The sequence below is a fragment of the Orbicella faveolata genome, unplaced genomic scaffold, assembly GCF_042242905.1.
Source record: "Orbicella faveolata isolate gen_17 unplaced genomic scaffold, um_ofav_v1 contig_46, whole genome shotgun sequence".
NCBI lineage: Eukaryota > Metazoa > Cnidaria > Anthozoa > Scleractinia > Merulinidae > Orbicella > Orbicella faveolata.
Window position 1 is genome coordinate 13702751 of NW_028301576.1, and position 4814 is coordinate 13707564.

Consider the following 4814-nt stretch of genomic DNA (forward strand, 5'->3'; position numbering starts at 1 on the left):
CGCTCCTAGCATTGTTGTGATTTTCGCAATGACAATTTATCGTGTTTCGCAGGCACATCAACCACCACAGGGCAATCGTTGTCATGTATGGGCTAAAAGAAAGTCCCTTGTCACGCAACAAAATCACAATCAACAACCATTGCGGGGATTGTTTCTTCACTCTAAACAAGATAAAAACAAACCCGTTGCCCCTAGCAACCAAAGACCTGGTCTCAAAAACGAGTAAATCACATTTTCACGAAAAATTAAACTGTGGCGTTAATACAAAGTGAAATGTGGACCTTTCTAGCAATAAAAATTTTAGTTAGAATTTTGAACTTTTTGTCTTTTTTACGGTATCATACCACCTTAACTTGTCCTGTCCATCATTTTTAAAATGCAGATAGCTGTATCTATATTCGTCCTTGCATTTGCTGACTGTTCGTCCAAATTGCCTCGATATACCATTCCTGGGGTCTGGGGGCATGCTCCCCCAGAAAATTTTGAAATTTAGGGTCTCGGAAATGCCATTTCCAACTATTTCCGCGGAAATTTTTTTATAAATAAATGCGACGGAAAATGCCGTAGTTGGTTGTTTATTTTACCCATCTTTAGAGTTTTCGGTAACCTACAACAAAAAATGGGGTAAGACAGTGGTAAAAACAGGGCAAGACGTGCACTCTTTAGACGGGCGAACTCTGTTATAACATCATCAATGTCAACGTCCTTGTGCTTGGAAATGTGCAAAATTGCTAAAGAGCTCAATCTCCCATCTGCCATGGTACTTCGTAAGGGCGTTTTCGATCTCTTCATACTGCTGAAACTACGCTCAGCAGTGCAAGCAATCTCATTCCCAGAGTCTCCGTTCCCCTTGACCAGCGGTCGGAAAACAAGAGCTCTGGGAGCAACCATTTTGAAATAACCGACTTCTGCCCATCCGGTTTCACTGCGCAGTCTGCATCTATGGCGCACGCCTGAAATGGTTGCTTCTAGAGCTCTCGTTTCCGACCGCTGATCAAGGGGAACGGAGACTGGGAACGAGATTGCAGTGCAAGTTGATACAGGTACGTCAACAATGTTGTCACAGCAGCATAAATTAACTCCGGGATAGAATTGAGGGTTGTCATGATCAAGAGTCTCAACCAAAGTCTTTGGCTTCACATTACCATCCATTCCACTCCACTTTTGCCCCCATCTTTTGACCTCGGATTTGAATTCGCCCTTAGAGATGTCCATGTCACTGCCGAAGTAGCAGTAGATATCATTAACGGTTCTTTCTGTTAGCTCAGTGAGCTTCGCTGGAATATAGAATTAAAGCTAAAAGGGTGTTGGCTTCCTAAAACAGCTAGAGAATGAACAAGTCTAGGGAGCCAAATAACGTCTCTTGTCGTTTATGGATTAATTAAAAGGTACTGGGAAAACAAACACACAGGCCAGTATAATTCGAAATTTAAAAATCTGTCCTATTTTATCGTAACTTTGACAAATGCTATAAGGGAATAAAACTTTTTTTTTTCCAGATTTCAACTGTACGCACGGGTGTACGTGCGTATATGGACGCTACGCCCCTGACTGCCACGCTACTCACTATCTACCACAGATTAGATAGTGAGTAGCGTAGCCAATCAGAGAACGGCATTCGTGATAGAACGCTAATAGATTTATATTTATAACGGATAAGATTTATTAGACAGGCGTACACTTTCAAATATGTATCATGTAAGTAAAAACATTTAGGGAATTTGAATCTTTCTAATTGCCACCACATTTATCAAACATTCTTTCCAAACTCATTTTGTGGGTCACATGCAATTAATTCATTGATTTCGATGTCGAACTGTCGGATTATAGTCACTAGAACATACATGTGCTGTGCTCGAACGGCTCAAATTCTTAGAGAGATGCATATGCGAACAAGAATGGGTAAAGATACACTCTTTCTTTTTTATTAGAATATTGTTTTTCCTGCCCAGGCTGAATATTCCTATTTTTCTGCCGATTTTAGGCTGGAAATATTATTGTAGTATTCTTAATTACAGCTTATGACATTTCCGTTGAAGGATGTATTGGGGCATCAATTACAACTGTTTGGTGTCTACATCTGTAGCTCCGTCGCTGTTCGATGCAGTCGGTTAGGTCAAGATGTCACGTCAGACGACAAGGAATACAAAGTGGGCTATGTCGACAAAACGTCCGACTACCTGTCCGTCCATGACTTTGAAGGGGTTGAAGTGATTTTGGAGCCAGACTGCAGGCAATAAAGTATGATATGATACTTTATTTGCATCGAACATATGGCTTTTTGTTTTACTTGTCTCCTAAAAGAAAGAAATTATCATGAAAAATTTTGCAATTTAGTTCATGTCTTTTGCACAAATACATTACATGTACCGCTCATCATTGAACATTTGGCTATCGCTAGTGAAGAGTGCTTCGTTTGTTGGCTGGTTTTGCCGTTTAGAGAAAGGGGTAATTTTATACAGTTACGTAAAAACATATCATTGCAGTGTATTTATGTACAGATTTTCAACGCACGAAATTCTTTTCACAATTTCAGCCTCAGGTGCTTCAAACAGACAAAAACCGATCACATAACAGGGAAATTTTGATGGAAGTCAAGAAATAAACAACATCCCAACACTCAAACGGATTGATAAGAGGAATGGCTGGTTCAATCGACACAGAAAGACACGCGGATTAAACGTATATTATCAACGCATAAAACCCCCTATTAACAAGACTATTGGTGAGACATTTACGAGAGAAAACGCGAACGTTTTACGTTGACTTCTCTCGTCCCGTTTTCAAGATCGCGGTCCCGCCACTTACCCGCAACAAAATTCAACAAGAATACACGATTACGCGCTCACAAAACTAAAACAGATAATGCACACAGACAAAAAGCAACAACAAACTGCACACAACTACACTTGGATAGCGAACAAAAGCGACAATAGCCTTTTTTTGTGGTCTTTCTTAACCTCTGTTGTCCTTCTTCAATGGCGTAATCTGAATAGGCCACTTGAAGCGCTCACTCATTGCTATATGACGTTACACTGACAGTGATGAGTCAGTCACGAATAAATACCGGAAAGCAATAGAGTCTACCCTTCCCTCCTGACTTGCAGCAATAACTCTATAACGAAAATCCTGTGGCCCTGAAATTTCAGGATATTTTATGCATAGATAGATCTGTGCAACGTTATGTTCTATATAACATGATTTTAACCATGTCAAATAATGAAAAACTTTCACCTAAACATATAATTGGCCCATTCTAGAACTGGAAGCATGCCTATCATGGAATGGTCAATTTACCTTTGTACTTTGATTAGGTTTATTGCACTAAAGCACCATTCAAGATTTTCCACAGAAATTTTCATGAAATTATCTTAAATAGTTTTTGAACTAGAGATGTTTAGCTACTCGGAATTCTATGAAAATGCAGTCTGACGGAAAAATGCATCTAAAAGTTGTACTTGGGTTTCAGAACCTTCTGTTCAATCTCTGAGCAAGGTAAATGTCTTAAAATGCTCCAGCAGCATAAGTGACACCCTCTGCTTGTTGGTTCTTGTCTTCTTTCTTCTTTCTTTGTCCCCTTAGGACCTTTCTCCTCTTCTCAGCTTTCGTTGCTCTCTTTGTACTCAGCACCACGAATACGATCCAGGTCGAGGCGCCTACACCCCTCTTCTGTGTAATTTTCTTGGGAAAATTTTGAGTGCTTTTAGAAGCAGCAGAACAGTCCTAGCCCCAATATTGAAGTGGCTTACAGCATCAAACAAGTCAAATTCCAGCAAGTCAGCTCCGACGAAAACTTCCTCGGGTATGCGCTCCCACACCATTCCATTTGTTACTTCATTCTGATTTCGTTTTTTTCCATGAAGGCATTTTTCCAGCAAAGAATCTTCACTCAATCTTTGATACACGGGTTTCACTTTTGCAATAACAGCATCAGGCAAGCCAGGACCATGTTTGAAACTGTTTCTGTCTCGCTTATAACCACACCAGCTCGAGGGTCCAGTCGGGCAGTGGGTGTGAAGATCACGCCCTTCACTTGAAGCGCAGTGGAAAAAACTTGCATGTATTGCCTTTTTCATTCCACTCAAGTCGCCAACATTAGAACGAATAAAAATGCCATAATAGTTCTGAAGTTTATTAATCATGGCATCGATGAGTTTCCCTTTTCCACCCAGACCAGGAATTTCTTTCTTCAGTTTCCTGAGGGCTGTGCCCACTCGTTTTTGTTCATGTCTTCTACATCCTTTCTTGACAACTTGAATGCCATCTGCAGAATAAACATCCTTGACTTGATTCTAACTTTTGCTGTCACCATCTGAATACAGGTCAGTATACCGAAGCTTATGAGTTGCAACAGACCATCTAAAAATGCGATCTGCACCCTCTGAGTCAAATGCTGGGGCAGAGCCCTTATAATTAGCTTTGCAGTTATTGTATTCTGCCCTCCATGTACGGTACTCCTCACTGTCTTTATCTAAATGGGAGTGAACTTGACATTGTTTTCAAACTTTAGTAAGTGGTTCCACATCCAAGACTTAACCGGTATCAATTGACATGATGATCACGCTACCATTCTGTGAAGACTACTCTCACTTCTGCCAGGTACCATCACATGAAACGCCACAATTCACTACATCATCTTCACTAGCATACTGGGTATCCCTGATTTCTTTTGCTACATTGGACGTACCATCCTTAGCAACAGATTTAACATTTAGATATGGCCTTGCTGTTGGAGGCGGTGGCATATTCATTAATGTGCAAAATTTCTTCGCTCTACTGTGCCCTCTTCCTATCGATCTCATGGAATACACATG

General features: G+C 40.5%; 1 pseudogene; it reads right to left on the reverse strand.

Annotated features, from left to right (window-relative positions):
- Positions 1–3457: 3457 nt before the first annotated feature.
- On the reverse strand, positions 3458–4814 carry LOC149098506 (uncharacterized; annotated as a pseudogene).